This window comes from Brienomyrus brachyistius, chromosome 18, assembly GCF_023856365.1.
Source record: "Brienomyrus brachyistius isolate T26 chromosome 18, BBRACH_0.4, whole genome shotgun sequence".
Taxonomy (NCBI): domain Eukaryota; kingdom Metazoa; phylum Chordata; class Actinopteri; order Osteoglossiformes; family Mormyridae; genus Brienomyrus; species Brienomyrus brachyistius.
In genome coordinates, this window is record NC_064550.1 from 17,434,614 (window position 1) to 17,453,771 (window position 19,158).

At 51.7% G+C, this 19,158-nt stretch overlaps 1 protein-coding gene across 1 annotated transcript in view; it reads left to right on the forward strand.

Moving 5' to 3' along the window:
* The first annotated feature begins 6,379 nt into the window (after positions 1-6,379).
* Positions 6,380-19,158, forward strand: part of tiam1a (TIAM Rac1 associated GEF 1a) — a 47,821-nt gene continuing 35,042 nt past the window's right edge. Inside the window, 2 exon segments of the mRNA XM_048984556.1 lie at positions 6,380-6,611; positions 18,511-18,603. The gene's annotated coding sequence lies outside the window, so the exon portion shown is untranslated.

The following is a 19,158-nucleotide window of genomic DNA, read 5'->3' on the forward strand; positions in this document are numbered from 1 at the left end:
GGTGCTTAGAGGGAGTTTTTCCGAAGGGTGACCCTCCCGGAGTCAGGGAGTGATCAGATTGAGGCGCCTCCTTTGACTGCGCTTAGCCAGGCCCCCCCCCGAGACTCGTCTGTGTGACGCCATCTGATGTAAGTCAGCTGTAAGCCAGGGGGATTTGCACCGGCGGTCTCAACCTGTCAGCAAACACTTGAGACATTCTCGGAGTGCCTATTCGCGGAATGGAAAACGTCTGGCATGGCGCCATTGCGGTCAACACATCGAGTGCCGCTACTCTGATCGCTGACCGCCCAGAAATAGGCGACTCGAGCTGTCCGGTGTTGATTGGCAGTGCCCGCCTGGCATCTCCTGCCCCCCTGTGTCACCTCTTGCTCTCACCTTCCATTCATGTTCACAGGCAGCGAAGATCTTGAGATTCTCAAGTGCTGGGAGTCAGTTTTCTGGAAGACGTAAAAAAAAAAAAAAAAATCTGCCTGTGTCTTATCGCTAAGACCTTTAGTTGTTTACACAGCTGCCCGTCTCGTGTTAGACCAAACGACGTAACGAATCTGGCTGAAAGAGGTCCTTTTTTGATTTGGCCCAATATGGCTGGTTTAATGGGGGTTCCCCGACTTGCAGGAACTGGCACAATGGACTTGTTGCGTGCTTGGCCGTATCGCGGTGGTCCGTTGCATATGTTTTTCGGTAACGCATGTCCTCGGTGTTATCGCGGGGATGTAGTCCACACGCTTGGCTACACGGTGAAGCTCAGTTGGGCGATGTCTTCCCCATTTTCACGCCAAACACTGTGCTCCCCGCAGTGGCAGGATCCCACAGCGGGGCCCCCCCCCTCCAGCCTGATTCCCAGCACTCTACCCAGCAAGATGAGCCCAGATTGTTCTGCCCAGGCTCAGGCCTTGCGTATTCAACAGCCCGTCTGCTGTGTCAGGGTGGGTTGCCAGTATAGCCTTGTTGGTAGGGGGAATTGCCTCCCCCATTAAGAACAAGGAAGGCTTGTTTTCTGTTTCAGAGCTGCAGGATAGACAAGGACAGAGCATGTCTGTACAGTTAAAAAATGTCTCCCCACACAGAGAATCTTATTATACACTAAGTTTTGTTCGTTGTTTAATAAATATGCGTGAATTAACCGAGAGCTGCTTAGTCTGGATCACGTCCGCTGCTCATCTCGGGCTGGAGGATGAATGTAGGACAATGTGTGGCATTTTGCGGCACTCGCACGTGCTCCGACAGGCTTCAGGTCTGTGCAGCCAGAACAGGTGGAGTCTCCCAACCTCAGCTGGAGCTTAACGTGTCCCGCGGTCTATGGCGGGTGAATTGAAGTCTGAGTGAACCGTAGGAGTGTAATAGCTTACCCACGCCGCACAACCGGACGATTTGCCGTTGTTCCGCAATTAGCTCGGAGTGTCTCTGCAAAATCGAAATGAGCACTAACTGTTATGTCCGTCCCTCCATTTTCCGAGAGCCAGATATCAAGGTTTGCTGGAAGGCAGCCCAGAAAGACTGATCCTCCGGGGATTGTACTCTGTGCACGTTAATTGACAATTAAAGCCCCGATTATTCCAAAAGAAGCACCCTTCCCTTGTGTTTTGCAGGTGCGCTGCAGTTTAGATAGATGTTATTTCAACTGGTTATGAATCGCAGTTTTGGTGATGCTGGGAACTGCACCTTCTGGGAGACTGAGGCAAGCTGAATCCACGCATCGCATGGTCCTGAAGACACCATTGGTGTGTCTTGGGTCTCCGGACAGATTATTTAATCTGAATACACATGTGAGAATCCCGTGTAGCTCGAAATTCTGGACCCACTGACGAAATATCACCTTGGGTCCCCCTATACATTTTTACAGGTAATTTTGTATGAAATATTATGTATTGAAGGCCCCCTGTAAAGTTCCAGGCCTCCAGAATCCTCTAGGGTATCCATGCTCCTATTGTACCCCGGGTAGCATCTGTTTGCTAGACATGCTGAGGACTGAGGCCAATTTCACTGCGGTCTGCTGGGGTTGGGGGCTGGGCTTCACACATGGGCCCTGTATGGAGTCGTCGCAAGCGTTCCCACATGCTCAGTGTGGATGGGGCACAGAGTACTGCGTGACAGTCACAAGATCCTGGGCAGCCAGGACCCCGCAGTGCCCCCTGACCCGTAGGGCAGGGTAATGCTACAGGAGGGTTTCTCTGCCCGGAGTAAGAGGTGACCCTACCTTATAAGTGACCCCATCTCTTTTTGGAGCTCCTCGTCGCCTGGGAGAGCAGATTTTACAGGGCCATGGGAGGGGTGGATGCAAAGTCCTGTCCACTTCACAGCATTCGATTTAAATAAGTCTGTTACTCTTTCTCCATGTCCCTGGGCAGGATAGGGGGTTGGAGAATAGTCTTACCCTTATCTCAGTCTTGCCACAATTCTTGAAACTTCATTGACTTGTAAACTCCTTTGTTGCTTGAAATGTACCCATTTTTGTGAGTCAGCATTCTGGGCAGGACTCTGGAGACGGTCGATGATTCGTCAGCGTTTTTTTGCCACGTGTACGTCTTGCGTGCTAATTACTGTCTCCCCGTGGGGCGCGAGATCCTCTGCGTTCGCCGTCCTCACCGCGGACGGCCAGCTCCGCGTTTAATCTGCTCCCCCTCGTTCCAGGCCTTTGATGTCAGTCGCGGGCGGCGCTCAGGCTGAGGCGGATCTCAACGACTCTCCGCTAATTATCCTGACCGCGGCTGAGACGCAGAACCCCTAAGCTCGCACGGCGCCCTGTAAGCGCGGGATCCTGTTATGCTACCTCTGCTCGCGTTGCCTCAGATTGCGCCATTTCCTAAGCTGGGGTTTGCCCCTCCCAGCAAAAGGATAATACCCCCTTACGTTTTTAGAAGTCCACCATGTTGCTGGGCTCATTTTACCCCAGCTACGTCAACCCCTTTGAATTTCCATATATTAAAAATAAATTCTAACCTGAACTGGAATCCTTTCCCCTGAACTCCGCCTGAGGATTTTTTTTTTCATTGTCATATCGCTTCTCTTCATCTGCTTGTCGTTTTTCTCCTTTCTTCTCTTCCTGGCTGTCGTAATCGGGAAGGAGGACAAGTGTGTTGCTTCGCTGTCCATGAAGAATAAATACACCCCCTCCCCATTTCGTTAATCTTTAATTGGCTGAGATGTGTCTTCTCCCGATATCACCTTTTTAATTTTAATTTTTTTTTCCTTCCCCGATGTTCATCTGTGTCCACGCCGACATGGGGGGTAAAGAGAGCTGTCACTGTTTAAAAAATAAAGACTTTGCCCCCCCCCCTCCACCTACACCCCCTTAATTTGTCTTTCTCTGGAAGCTGTAATTGAACATCTGTGATTATTAATCGCTCTTAGCAGAGACTTAAGTGACAGTGTGGCCTGCTGGAGATGAACAGCACTGGTTAGCAGCTGCAGGGATATGCATGAATGGGTCATATTTTTCTACCCATCATGCCCTGTAATATTACCCATCATGCCCAGCAATGTGCCCATTACCCATGTAGCTGTTTGACGGGGCACTGGGTCAACATTTCTGACCCGGAGTCACCGTGCGTTTGGTTCGGTTTATAAATGTCGTTATTCTCTGTATTTTTATCGTCTGATTATGTTTTTTGTGTCTTTGTTCTTCCCCATTGAGTGAGAGGGTGGGGCTTTTGGGGGGGGGGAGTGTAGGGAATTGTGTCTTCGGCAGACATGTTCAAGAATTTTCTCGCCGGCCCCAAAATAGCCACGAGCAAAGTTGGGATGTGACCTTGGAGCGTCTGACCGCCACACATGAGCACAGAAACGCCGGTGCACTTCCTGTCTGCGTGAGGGTTGGGGGGGTGATAATGGGGAATTTAATGGCTCATGACAAGGAGTTCAGGTTCATTTTTATTATCGACAGACAGTGACATTATTGTCTGTGGTTTTGATGTTTTTATTATATAAATTTTCCAGGAGTAGCTGGTAACAGCCCTGGTAGGTTTGCCGTAGTAAGAGGTGATGTTTGTGGATGTTTGGGGGGGGGGGGGTGTTTAGTGCTAGTGGTGACAGGTGGTGGGGCTGGGATTGGTAGGTAATAAACAAATAAACCATACTGTTTGAGGCCTTTGTCCTACTGTCCTGGTCATGCAGGGAGGGAGTCGTTAAGCCAATCAGCAGATGGGGGAGGGGCTTTGGCACAGGCATTCTCATGGCTTGGGCTCCGCCCCCCTCACACATGCACACATACTCCCCATGAACCTAATGTCTGTGGAGTGTGTACCTCCATGATGCTGCTCCCATTCCACATGCGCACGCAGCCGTGACCCCCATGCGGCGGATGCGTTGGAGCCTCACACCCAACGCTGCGGTGTCGCTTCCTCCAGCTCTGGGTGCTTTGGCACTGCGTGGTTACGGAGAGGAATGTTTCCGTGGGAACGGCAAGTCTTAAAAAGCTGTGCTCGTCCTGTGTCTGCCACAGTGACGGCAATCACGCCTCGCATGAAAGCCTGTCAAGGCGGTGGGGGGGGCTACTGCTGCGACCCGAGGGAATGAGGGGATCTCACGACGCTCAGTGGACCGGGAACAGGGGGACGAGCGGGGGAGTGTCACCCTGAAATGATCCGGGTCGCCATATCAGGCCGGCCGTCAGTGTCGAGGAAGCGACCTCACTGTAACACCATGAGTAACGATCAGTAAGGACATTCGCACCCAGCAGACACCCCCTCAGTGTACCTGTTAACTGCGCAACTGTGTTTGTGGGCCAGTGAATGTGTGAAAGGCAGTTGGCTAGGGCCGCTCGGACTGCCGGCACTCCACCCACGCGGCTTTGTCCGCGCCCAAGTCCCGGCGCAGCGTCTGTCTGCTCACTGGTGCCGTGACGTTCCCGCTCACCGTTCGAATAAACGTTATTATCCCGTAATGGCCGCCACGGTACCTGCAACCCTGTGGTCATTTGCACAGAAGCACCGATCTGCAGTTGTCCCCTCCAGGCCAGGACTTTTGTAATTCAAACATCACTCCTCCATGGAGGGGGGGTTGGCCTCCTGCTCTTTTGTCTTCTCTGACAGCCTGGAATGCTGCCCTGAGCCTTGGGCACAAAGGTGTGCCACTGTCCCATTGTTTGTCTTGTGGGAGGGGCCAGCATGTCCCCACCATTCAGAGCCCCCCCCCCCATCTATGCTTTGACACTCTTGGCTTTCTTAAGGTTGCTTAACTATTTAATGAGATAAAAATGAAATGGAAAAATGAAATGGTGCATTATTTTCCATTAGGAGAAGTGAACACTGCCTCTCATGTATCCCATCATGCTCGCTGTTCAGACACGCGCGTAAACACACGAGAGTGAAGCCTGGGGTCTTTTTGATATTTGTATAGAAAGGTTACATTCAGACATACATACAGAGATCTGTGCCTTACTGGTGCCCGAAGCCTTCGTCGCTGAGGACTGGTTTACATCCCTGGATTATAAGAAATATTAAAGAAACACAAGAATGTGATGGATTCAAGTGCAGAAGCAGGCTGGGGTGCAGACGGCTGAAGTTTTAATCCAGGCTTGTGTGGGGACCCTCGCTGATCGGCTGGGCCACCCCCCACCCCATGGTCCCAGTTTTGCGGGTGCTGCTGGCAGAGCGCCCCCCCCCTCCCACAGGCAACAGTACATTCGGTGAAGGTGCGATCTCAGCGGCCCCCTCCACGTCCACGCCAACGCAGGGCCCACCTCTCCGTTCTTCAGACGCGATCGGTCTCCCACTCCAGCGGAAGCCTCCTCTTCCGATGGGTTACATGAGTCCCGAAAACAGTCAACCAACCGCACCTGTGCTCATCAGCTATGACGTCCGCGATGGCGTCGTCACCATGGCAACGGCGGAACCCCGATGCGGCAAGGTTCTATTTTGGAATGCAGTGGGGGCAGTGGAGGGGAGAGAGGCGCGCCACACGGCGGGGGAGGCTCTGCGACGCCTCGGCGACCCACGCGGTTCGCGGTCCAGACGGAGCGCGCCGTGACTCGCCATGTCCTCCGCCACTGTGTTTTTGTTTTCATAAGCGCTGAGTCACGGGGGGAGATTGATCCATTTTCCCACGCTCTGCCCCTGATCAGTATGGAAGCCAGGTGCTGATGTCATCCGTGCTCTCGCGACTATCTGCGACATGTTTCTCGCATTAACCTGAGGAAACCAAGAGCTGTTCACATACGTGTGTGAGTGAGCGTATCATGGGATAGTGTGCAGGCAATTAAAACGGAGATAGGGGATCTCTCCGGGTTAGATGGAGGAAGGGGAGGGGGGGAGAGAGAGAGAGAGAGAGAGAGAGAGAGAGAGAGAGAAGCTACACTCACACTGGCAGTCAGTTGTCAGTCTGGGGGCGGAGAAAATAGCGAGAGAGGGAGGGAGGGTAAAGTTGGAGTGTGTGTATGAGAGAGAGAGAGAGAGAGCAGGAAGGAGGGAAAGGGAGAGAGAGGTAGAAGCTCATACATCTCTTTCCCTCTCAGTCGGCAGACTCATCCTCACAGGCAGAACTCGTTCACTGTGTTATGATGCAGTGTTGGGAATGACCCTGCAAGCAGAGTGAAGACGTCCTGTTAGCCACTGTGGGATTTCGGCAAGCCGTCCGATGGGAGCGAGAGCGCCGGCAAGCTAGCCGCTGAGTAGGTGAGGCATTGTCGGCACATCTCTGTGCGTGTGCAGTCCCGTGCGCTGTCTTATCAGCAGTGTGTGTGTGTGTGTGTGTGTGTGTGTGTGTGTGTGTGTGTGTGTGTGTGTGTGTTTATCTCTGCCTTATCTTCAGTTTTTGTGTGTGTGTGTGTATTTTGCGGGGGGTCGCAGCTTTGGTTGTCTGAGACAAATGGCATGCTGGCCAAATCCCCCCTCCCACCAAACTCCAGAAGGTGGTAAGATGTAAGAAGGTATGGGCTTCCTGCGTCTGCCCAGAATGGAAGCAGTGGAATATTCTGTAGTCTGGCTAACTGACCGTGGTCTCTGCCGTAACCCCCAGCCGTACGAACTTTGCACTAGCGAGGCTTCCGGGCTGGTGTTGGGCTGAAATGTGCGGAGCGTGTATTGTTTTGGTGGCTGCGGCTGTGCGTGTGTGTGTGCGCGTGTGTGTGTGTGTGTGCGTGTGTGTGCGCTGTAAGTCACTGTAGGGGTCTGCTCTGCGTGACAGAGAACACCAGCCTGCCTCCATGTGCATCGTTATAATGACAATGCAGAAGAAGTGGTTGTATTGTGAATTAGGAGGGGTGAATTGCAAGTGGGGTTAGATGGTAAAAGTAGCGAGGATTCTCATAGCCTGGGGGGGTGGGGGTATGGGGAGTGTGGGGCTATGGGGGGGGGGGGGGGGTTGTGCTGTAAAGAAGGAGGGAGAACTCCGGAAAATGCCCGGCCAGATTTAGGCTCCTTAGCTCGGGAGGTCACGGTGTCACTCAGGGCTGCGGGGGTGGGGGGGGGGGGGGGGGGGGGGGGCTCAGCTGTGCTTAGCCACGCAAGGAGCATAGACATTGCCTGAGGAGTGGGGAGAAGCCCCCCCTCCCCACACATACTCACACACACTCTTCTTAGCCCACAAACAGAGACTGTTTGCAGTGCATTTGCTCGATGTCTTTGTGCGAGACTCCTGATCTGATGTCTTTGTGCGAGACCCCTGATCTGATGTCTTTGTGCGAGACCCCTGATCTGTTGTCCTGATGGATGGTCTAGGCTCATACCCCAACCCTGTGAAAACACAAGTGCATGTTTGTGTGGCACTTTTACGCCGCGGTCACGCCAGGTGCGGACACCTTTGTAGCCCCCCCCCGCCCCCCCCCCCCCCCCCGCCTGTCTTTCAAGGGGGAAAATCAGGGGAAGTAAATCTTTAATCTGTAGCACTGTGGGAGGTCTCGGGCCATTGGCTGACCGGGAAACGGGGCGTGTTTATGGTCACGCTTGGTGGAGAGGCTCACGCTCGCCTGTCTGTCCTTCCGTTACTTTCCGTTTTAACTCCGCGTAACACGATCGGATATCAAGCCCCTGACCTGAGTACGGCCTCCGCTGGCCAATCCTGCACCACACGACCAATCCATTGGGCTGACGCCAGCTAGCAAGTCATGGAAGGAGTATTTTAACTGCAGGATTTGGTCAATGTTTTTTTTTTTCTCTTGGTGAGGAGGGGGGTGAATTTAACTGAGCTGAAATCGGTCCTGGCAGAGCACGACGGTGAGGGGATGGGTGATTCGGAACCTGGGGGGTTGTGCTCTATAACCCACTTCTGTGTATCTATCATGTGTGGCTGCCCCCCCCCGCCACCTGCTCACAGTCACATACCCTAACTCCCCCACACATGCACGTACAGGCATCCACAAATTTGACAAACTGACATTGCTGCTGTTTCCTAAGCCCTCCTGGAAGGTTACGAGGTTGTAGACTGCTGCCTCATGGGTGTGTTCTGGTGATGCGGGGGTTGGAGTTTAGTAGGGTTGTGTGGGGGGCGCCGCTATCAAGGTAAAGTCTTAAATTGCTGCAGTAAAAATCTCCGTTTATTTGCTTAGCTGACTCACTTGTACAGCGACATCCAAGTGAACATCAGAGAACAGGGTCAGCTGGTTTCACTGGGGCAGCTGGGAATAAGGACCCCGGCCGGCAACAGGATTTGAACCCATGACCTACCGGATGGCTAAACTTCCAGCTAAACCTGGCCAGAGGAGAGGCACTGCAAGTTCTAGATCATTCCGCTGATTCAACCGGTTCTTATCGTGAACGGTTTAGAGTGGATCCCGGACGCATAGATCCTAAAAGCTACTCTGTCTGTCTGAGAATGTTTGGAGAAGTCCAGCCTCTTTACTGAAGCAGGGACCTGGGGGAGATTGGGCGCCCCAAGAGGATTGTGGGAGAAACATGGAGGACAGCTGGACTTTCTGCTTTTCCCCCTCTCCTTTTGATTAATGATTAATGTGTGCTTTGTCTCTGATGCTGCGTTCTCCGACTGCCCCCCCTCCCCCCCCCTTGCTAATTGACTGGAGGGGTCCCCCACGCAGGCCCATTCAACTTCATTGGTCTCTAAGTTTTTGAACATTGGTCTGTGTCGCTATGGGGTCAGGTGACACTTGGCTCTGCGTCAGTAAAGGTGGTGCAATCCGGTGTGTGTGTGTGTGTGTGTGTGTGTGTGTGTGTGTGTGTGTTTCATAATTAGAGATGATAAGTGCAAAAAAAAAACATTAGATTGTTATCAGCTGTTCTGGGTTTTGTTTTTGGTTACCCACAATAATCACTTAGTGTGAGCTGTGATTCACCGGGAAGTTTCCCCGGAAGACAGAAATGCAGACGCATGTTTGTGTCGGTGGGTGTGTCCGTACGTACGTATGCTTGGGTGTGAATCGACGAAGTGTGTCATCAGCATTGCCCTTCGGCCGGTTTTGTGAGTTTATTTTCTGACTTGTGATTGGTTTCTCCACGGCAACGTCATGGGACCCTTGGGCACTGACCCCTCCTGTGGTTCCTATCAGATTCTAGAGGGTTCCTCAGTTAAGTTGGGGGTGGGTTGAAAGTTCAAAGAAGACGTCTGCACAGCTGATTAAAGGTCACTCCACCAGCTGTACACTGTCTCTTATATACATACACACATGCCAACTCCTATACTGACACACACACTATCTGTCATTTTCATACATGGAATTATGCAGTTTCTCTTCTTGCTCCATCCACACATGCAGACACACACACACACGCCGTTGCCGTGGTGACGGTCCGTACAGCAGTCGCAGCCCGAGCCTCCCTGGGACTGCAGGCCGGCTTTGTGAAACGATGCGTGGCTGCTGATCTGGGGCTGCCAAGCCTCCCCCGGGCTGCGGGTCTCGGGAGCAGGTTAGGGAGCTTGGGGGGGCAGGATCAGAAGTGTTTTTGTAGGACGTGGGGGCATTTCTCACTTGGTTTGTGTAAACCAAAACAAAAACACCCTGGTGCAGAAGGACAGCCCCCCCCATGCCGGTATCTGAAGACCGAGGAAGTGTAGCAGAGAGAGAGCTTGTCACTTCCCCCACAGTGGGTACTTGTAACTCCCCCCCCCACCTTTTTTAAATTGAGAGGTGTCAAGTCGTGTGGAATAAGCGGAGCACGGTGCCTAAGTGGCTCATCCCAGTGGATGAAGAATGTACCAGCCTTTTGTACCAGCGCTTTGTACCAGCGCTTTGTACCAGCGCTTTGTACCAGCGCTTTGTACCAGCGCTTTGTACCAGCGCTTTGTACCAGCGCTTTGTAACCAAGCGTTTTGTACCAGCGTTTTGTACCAGCCTGCGTCTCATTACACGACCCTTCCAAAGTTCCCAGGTCTCTGCTTGCTGTTTCTGTTCCCTCACAGCATTCCGGCTTATTTTACCGAGGTAGATTTTAAACAATCTGCATTACTGTTAATTATTTGCGCTGTAATTATGATTATTATTATTCATAGCAATAATAATGCGGCCCACTCTCTGTTTGCTCCTTCTGCATGATTCTGCTCTCTCCTCCGTGCCACATCCTGTTGCCCCTGAATGCCCCTCGTGCTCCGTGAAGGATGCTCACTGCTGCAGCTGGTGACAAATCATTTATCTCATGGTTCAAAGTTGACCCGAAACTCCACCCCCCACCCCCCAAGCCTGAACCTCTACGCCGCAGACCCACCTCGTGTACGGATGGGCTGCGTCCAGCTAAAGGTCAGCAGCAGGACACAGTTGCCATGCAGATCTGACATTCATAGGGGAACAGGAAGCAGGGCTGAAGATCTTTTATTAATGTTTATGTTTTTTAACTGAACCTGGTTACTTCTCCTTATGCCGAGGGCGTGACTGCCTATCTCTGATATCTGTTAGAACCCCGAGGACGCTCTTGCATGGCGGGAAATGTCATTTGTTTTTTTTTTTATTGTGTAATTTTTTCCTTCCTCCTTGTCCAGCATCTTTCTGGCTGGGCGGAAACTCTACACTTGGGAGTTGTGTGTTTGCAGGTGAAAGTGCCCCTGAGAGGCCATGTGGTCGTAGGTACGGCTCGTATCCGTTACAGGAGTGAGTCTCAGCGGAGGTCACATGTCTGATTGGAGGGATGTCCCTGTGGGCCGGGCACCCGGAACCTGAGTCTCCTTCTGAAGAGGATTAGTGACAGTCGGGGCCTGTCTGAGACGCTGGTGTGCACACGCACTTCCTGGGTAGCTACCCTGGGGCTCGTGCCCTTCATGCCCTTGCAGAAGATTCTGTTCTGTTGCCGTGTGTCATTGGGAAACACGGCCCAGAGGCGTCTGACGCAGAGACAGAAACCTCGAGGCATTCCGCTCCGTTCCGGTCCATTCCTGCCTCCCAGTGCGACCGTTGTCGCTACTTGTCCTTGGGCGTTCCTCGCCGAATTCATGGGAACGGGTCCTGCAAGAGGCAGAGAGGGCGGAGACGTGTGCGAAGGAGAGAAGACAGATCTGCTGGCCTGATTTTTTTTGTTGTTGTTGTTGTTGTTTTGTCCGCACTGCAGAAAGGGGAATTTAATTGGGGTGCTGTGGGGGGTTTGTGGGCGGGGTCAGACGGGTCGGAGTGGGTGATTAACGATCTGGGAATCACTTGAAGTGGGTATGAACGTACGAGCAGTTGCCCTTCCCTACCAGCCGTTTTTCCGTGTAAGAGTTTTTGTTGTTTTTGCGATGTCTCCTTATCTATGTCTCGGAAAAAACAAGCAAAGCAGATGCCATCTTCTTCTTCATCTTCTTTAGCCATCTGGATTGTTTTTTTCTTCTTCCAGGAGACGCACTTTGCTTTGAGGGGCCTGTTTGTTGACCCAGGTGTTGAAATAACTCCCCCTACTACCACACAGACACTCGCACGCACATCCAAGTGCCAGGGCTTGTCCCATTTGTCCGAACGCGGGAGGCACCCTCCTGTCGTGCCTTTGAGGCTCTGCTGCGCCGCAGCTGCTGATTCAGGGCCTGCTGTTGTACCCTTGAGGGAGATATTTGACCTAAACTTCTCCTGTCTAACAGCCAGCTGTATAAATACAATGTAAATAACAATGAAATCAATGAAAATCGCCATGCTGGACCTGCGTTGCGTGTACGCAACTGCATAATACACAAATATAAGCATGCAGTGTGATGTAAAAACATTGTGGTTACCAGTCTTTTTCAGTCATTGCCTGCATGCCTTTGCCCTGTAACTGGGATCTGCAGACCAGTAAGCGGATGATGGAGGAGTTGAAGGGTTGGGGGGTGGCCGGTAATTTCTTGCACTTCGTCTCCTGTCCTGACCTGTAGAGTAACCGCATACCTCATCAAACAAATGTCTCTGACCTTCCTGCAATTAGAGGGCCCACTGGTTCCCGCCTACATAAAACCTTTTGTTCCACCATGTCATGGGAGAGGGGGGGTGGGGGGTAGAAATATGACCCTCCCCTTCCTTAAAAGGGGGTGGTGATTGGCTCCGACCTCATCCAGGATCCACCTGTGCACCCCCCCCCCCCCGGGACAGACATCAGACATCCTCTAACACAGCCGAACACTGCATTGTTTATTACGTCGTATATATGTGCTGTTAGACAGACGTAGACAAAACATTTCTGTTTGTGCAGACGAGCGTTTTATTGACGACTTCGGCAGGAAATCCTACCTGGAGGGTCTGGTCGCAAGTCTGGTCCTGACCCCCCCCTGCTACTCTTGAAATAACAATAACTGCAGTAGCAGAAAGCGGACTGTGCTCCTGCTTGGTGTGGATCGTGATCTCTGTTCAGGAGGAGTGCTGATCAGCTTGTGTCTCAGTGGCCGCTGGGGTCCTGCATGAAGGCTGATGCAGAAACGTCCCTCATGGATAAAAATTCAGGTTTAGTGAATTAATGACTTAAGACTCTGCTTTGCAGGTTCAATTGGGATCGAGCTAAAAATAGGGCTGGGGGAAACCTACGGGGAGGCGGCGGATTTGAGAGAAATTCACTTGGCCCGTTTCACAGTTAGAGAAACTTACAAACGGCCCCCCGTGCTTGGGGGTGTCACGGCATGCTGTACCTTCTTACGTTACAGCAGAGCTGGGTCACAGAGACTGCAATAAGATAAAAGACAAGATTTTATGGGGTGGGGGGTGGTCTCCCAGCCAGTGACACTTGGGGTTGGTGGGGGGGGGGTTCTCAGTGACCTGGTTCTGCAGGGCTCTGCTGCAGTCTGTCTCTATGAGGGGGGGCTCCTCTCGAGACAACATCGTGCCACAGCAGGGCAGCCTGGAAAACCCAGAAGGGGGGCTGTGTGTCGCACGACCTCTTAGCAGGTTATTCAACCAAGTTCACTTCGGACAAAAGTGTCAGGACAATAAATATTTCAGACTTGCCTTGTTTGTGCAGGTATTTCCAAGGGGGGGTAGCAGGGAGGGCTTTTCTGAGGAAGCTTATGATCAGTGACTAGAAGCCAATCTCGACATTCCACATTTCCGTCCCTTTCCAGGTAAATGGCTCAATGGACCCACATTGTCCCACGTTGTGTTGCTTATCGCAGCGATCGTGTGGGTGACGTCCGTGTCACGGGAGTGCCGAGGCATATTTCCCTTTGTGTTTGTGTTTTTGTTTCTTCTGCTCGATTTGTTTTGTTATTGCTGTGCCGGATTTTCTTCGCCTTATTTGGGGAAAAGAGCTTCATCCACAAATCATGGCAGCAGAGAAAGTCGTGTGGCCTGACAGCGAAGGGCGTCTGCAGCGCGCAGGGGAATCGTCGCTAGTTACTCTGCGGACGCTGCTTCTGGTGGGCTGGCTTCAGGTTACGATCGGGCCACCCGCACACCCGTGTGTAACCGCACACGCTGCCGGGATCCCGCTGAAGCATGCCAGGAAAGGAGCAGACCCCCAGGGCAGGGAGGGGGCTGGCTGGGGGCGTGCCCGGGAATTCCTGGAGCTGACCCGGTAGGGGGTGGTCACTCGCTCACCAGGGACATGGGGATGAGTTTGCCGGCTGACTCAGCTGCTCTCATCCGCCACTTTTCTTTTTGTCTCTCTGGAAGTTTCCGCTAGCGATTCACGACTCCAGATTTTTATTTGTCACGTGCATGAATGTAGTGGGCGGTACGTCAGCAGTGACTGCTGCTCCAGACCGGGCAACATGCAAAATAGGTGGATAGCAAATAAAAGATGCAAAATTATTGTTGGTAATATGTTGCCAAAAAGTCAAAATATATATAAAAAGTAAAGATAAAGAAAAAAAATATTTCCAAAAATATTTGAGAAAATATTTAAAGTGCAGGTTGCAGCAGAAGCTTATTTTACTTGGGGGTGTTGATGATCCTAGTGGCCTGGGGGCAGAAGCTCCTCCTCAGCCTCTCAGTCCCGGTCATAAGGCTCCAGAGGCGCCTACCTGAGAACAGCCACTGGAGCAGATTTTGACACGGGTGCTGATTTCCTTTGATAATACTGAACAGCCTGTATGTACATTGCTGGATGTAGAAATCCTGCAGGGTGGGCAGTTTTGTTCGGGTATTCGCTCAGCGCACCGTAAGACCCTCCGCAGGACCCCGGTCTGCCGACCCAGGCTGGGATGCTCCTGGAAAGGAGGAGATTGTGAATTTCCTCCGCTACCTCAGGTGATGCAGAGCCAGTGAGGGTTGGGTTGTTTTCTTTTGCAGGCCTTCTTCCAGCTTCTGAGATCTTCCCGACCGGGGGGGTGTGTGATTCTTTATGAGCATATTTCCATGTTTTGTTCAGAGACTGACTTTTGTTTTCTGCGCATTTCTCTGTTTTGTTCTGTCTTTTTCAGCGACTTCCTGCTGGCTGTTGCCTTCCTCTTGTATCTTCAGAAATATCCATTATTCAGGCTTTCAGTTGTGGGGCAACGCCATACTGTTTTTCTCTGTAATTGTCGTTGCGTTAGCCACCTGAGCCCTTGGGGGGTGGGGTACAGGCAGGTGCAGAACCCCCGGAACCTGTCTAACCCCAGTCCTGTCCCTACAGGCCTGGGAGCTGGCAGGAGGGGCCTTCTCCCAATAAAGCGTGAAGAGTCCTACCTGTCACTCGAGGGAGCCAGGGCCATGTCCCGGGGCTCGGCAGCGATGTTATCAGACACCCGCGCTCTGACAGCCAGGCTGCTCCGGTTTCACCGCATTACCTGCACGCTGCAGCCAGGGGGAGATATCCCCGCTAGAGGGAGCGTCCGGACCTCAGTGACCCCAGGAGACGCGCTTCACTGATATTAATGAAAGGAAAAACGCCAGGGGTCCTAAGCAGGCCTAATTAATCTGGCAGGAGAATATTCTGGACAATCTTGTAATTATCCTGCAGTGCGTCAGAGAGTCAGAGCAGCGTGAGTGAGTGTAATTGTCATTTGTAAATGCGAAGTGCGGCACGTGTTGCGTCTCATTTCCGTGTCGCGTCAGTTAGGGAGGCGGAAAACTTTGCTGGCCGACACGCTTGCAGTTCTGCTCGAAGGCCGCTAAGCGCCAAGCGGTAAAAACACCCATTTTTCGAGACGACCACGCCACTCAAGTGTGAAAGCTGTTCTCTGAGACTGCTATTAACGTTCCTCTGAGTTTGTGGTCACCTCTAGATATGTGGTGCGCAGTATGTGTGTGAAAAAATGCCGCGGACTGGTTTTTAGATCTGGAGGAAAGGGATCAGGTTTAGAAGACTGAGCTGAGACGCCCCAGCAGTGCAGGGCACTCGGTCCGCCAGCTCTGCTGCCTCTGAGTAACGGTGAGAAGCTGAAGAGCTGGCTGATCTCTTCCACACGCCCCTTTTCCTGTCATGGCTGCTCTTCCATCATTAGTTAGATCTGCTTTTCATCTGCCATTATACGTCTCTGCACAGGGACTTAACCCACTGTCCTGTGGTGGGTAAATCTACTCGGGCAAGAAACAAAGACCCAGCCCCCCTTCCCCCACCACTCGACAGGGGGGGGAAGCTGCCCGCCTCCTTGCTCACTGGGGCTTGGGGTGAAATCGAAACCTAAAACCTGGACTGCAAACTCGCCTGTGGGGATAGGAGGAGAGGTGAAGTATGAGGTTGGACTAGAGTTGGTGTGTCAGGATGAAATACTCTGCAGACAGGTCTGAAATGGCTGAATTATTTTCAGTTTTGTTCAGTTTGTTCAGTTTTGTTCGGTTACTGTTCAGTTTTGTTCAGTTTTGTTCTGTGTCATTCTAGGGTTGCCGGCGTTTTGGTACCATAGTATCACTGTTGCTTAGTTAGCTATGCCTGTTTATTTCTTTTGTTAATTTTTGTTAGTTAATTTTTTTTTTTTTTGTTTGGCTATGACACACACCATCTAGGCGGGGGCTTCTTTGTGTCCATGGATGCTCTGGGGGGGCTTTTGCCCACGAGGGTGATGAAGGCCCCACGTAGAGATGAAGGTGGGCCCTCAAGCTGGGTAATGCAGGGTTAGACAAAGAGATTTGGGAAGGTATAACAACGAAAAGGCTGGAGACACTGCCGCTTTCTCCCGGTGGGGAGGGTCGCTTTGGCCACAGCAGGGAGCTCCTGGGGGTGGGGGAGAGGTGGGGGTTAAATCAGGGAAGCAGGAGTTATCTGTTTCCTGGTGCTATTGTGTCTGTGAATTCATCCTCACCGGGAGTCCACATGGGAAAAGGTTCTGGAATTGTGGGGGCTGGGGTTACCTTCCACTCTGAAAGGGTTAATCTCACTGATGTGGGGCCTGGGGGGCGAATTCTATGGCTGTTTTTTTTTTTGCTTTCGTTTCAGGCCCTCGGTCGTCGTCACGCACAGGTGAAACATTCTGGAGAAATGAGATTGGGAAGGTTGGGAAGATGCCTGTGCCAGTGTGCAGCACTGACCACCACACTGGGAGGGGCGTGTTGGGTGGCTCCATTAAAAGTTTTAAATGTAGATGTTGGCTTGGTAGCACGTTGAACCTTCTGCCTGCAGGCATCTAAGTGCTGCAGGCAAATTAGTGCGTCGCTTCAAATTCATTACTTCATGAGGCCGTATCACGCCCATGTACCGCCCACATGTTGTGAAATAGCTGCGCTCCAGTTGTACCACAAGGGGGCACCAGGTAGCATAGTGGTTGAGAGTGCTCATATCCCTGAAGCAGGACCCCGAGTTATGGAGGGGAGGGGGTCCTATTTAGCCTATTTAGAGGGAAGGTACTGGGCCAAGGGCAGGTGGTGGTTTGGCTGTTGACGTTTGGGGGGGGGGGGGACGTGGCACAAACAAATGGTTTGCAGTTTTTTTCTCCCTGAGGCTGGTGCTTCACTGGGTGGGGTGACTCTCCTCACTGATCTGACCTTTCGCCTGACGCTCGCTGTGGACGTTAGCCTGCGTTTGGCTCCACACCCTGCAAACTCAGCAAATGCGCGTTGAGAAGGAGCTTTAGTGGAAAGTGGAATTTCCAAAAGGGTCGACTGACTTTGTAGGTCACCAAGGGACCATTAATTTGTTCAGATGGTATTTTGAGAGCATGATAGATTAATAACAGCCGCCATTGTTTGCTAGCCCATCTTACGCATGCACATCTAACGCTGTCTGTGTACTCACACTCTGTCTTGGTCATTCATGGTGTTGAAGCCTAATGTCGCGGGGAGGTCTGTAATTCTGTGTGTACACTAAGTGGCGCGTGTGATTAATTGGGTCATCCAGGTATGTAGTTAGGTAATGGGAATGTTAGTGTTAGGTGTTTGACCCCGGAAGGACAAAGGGTCATTGACCGCTACGCTACGCTGCTGTCGCTGCCCCCCAGCACTGTGTTTTCACTGTGATGGTCAGCTGGCATCGCGAAGGTGACCAATGGCTGCATCACCATCGCACAGACGTGAGCATCACCCATTACCACAGGGGTCAGATGAGTGGAAATTAGGTCATTGAGCTCCCCCCCCCAAACATTTGTAGTATTCTACTACTGTCAAGCGGGAGTTCAGCTATATGTGACAGGTGTCCATTTAAGTGCTTCAGTGCGCTCTCGCAGCTGCTCGCGGCGTTCAAGGGCATCTTCCTGACCAGGTGTGCATAAATAATGTATGTCCACGTTTTGCATTTTCACGCTTTCTGGTGCGTCGTAGATCCGTCCATGAACATCAGTTGGGGTGTGATTCGTGTGTGTGTGTGTGTGTGTGTGTGTGTGTGTGTGTGTGTGTGTGTGAGAGAGAGAGAGAGAGACAGTATCTCTGTGAAACAGGAGTCAGTGTAAATATGAGGGTGTGTAGGCGTGTGTAAATACGAGGGGGTGTTTGTGTGCAGAAATTGTGTGTAAATATTAGTGTGGATTTCTGTGTGTGTGGCAGTTAGAGCAGCAGTGCTTCTCCTGCAGGGCATCATTCACCAGCACTGCTAGGTTCTTTATGACCTGCACGCACTTCTTCGCTCTTAGTAGCAAGTTCCTCATTCTTCAAGTTAAACCTGGGTGGGGTTGCTGGCGTTTTTCTCACAGTCTTGCCCGCTGTGGTCACATCGTGCTTCTTGCCAGTTCCTCTGCTGCAGACGGTCTTGATCGTAGTAGCTCATCAGCGCCAGTTTCCGATGCTCCAATGGGCTCTTCGGATTATTACGGCTGTTGCTGCCCTGCCAAAAAGCTTTGGTATGTTTTGGGAGTTCTTTTAACTTGTCGATGCATGTGGGTGGTTAAAGATTAGGCTTTCTCCTCATTTCCCAGAGCTCGGAGACACGCCCTTCGTTTTCATGTGGTCTTTAAGAGAGGGAAACCGGATATTCTGGAGATGTCAGTAAACCCATTAACCTGCCGCAGGTAAGGCCCTACCCGCTTGCTGTTTGTCTGTCTGGCATGTTTCATGCATATTATGGTGAATGTGGACAGCAGGTGGCGCTGTGGTTAAAGTCCCACAGGTTTCCGGTTCAGATAACAGGAAGAGTACAGTTCTGTCTATGTAATATCTATGTGGTATCTATGCCTTAAATACATCCTTATTGATATGGGTTTCTGTTTTGTCGTTCCTAGTCCTTCTCTTCCTTCCTCTTTTGTCTTTCTTCATCTTCTGTGTCATCTTCTCTTTCTTCTTTCTTCATCAGTGTTAAACCGTCAACTCCAAACTGTAAGCCGAACACAGATGGTGTCTCTGTACGGGCTGTGGGGGCAGGCAGTTCGAGATGTTCTATCATGAGTTCTCACTCCTCCGTTAACTCTGCACGTCAGAGTTATTTCCAGCATTCAAGCATTGCTCACATGTTCCCGTGGTACTTATGAGGAATCTGAGGCCGTGTTGTTGATAACGGGAGTGAGGAAGAGAGAGGCAAAGAGCTTTCTGCCCGAGTAGGGAACGCTGAATGAGAATGTCGCTTGTAG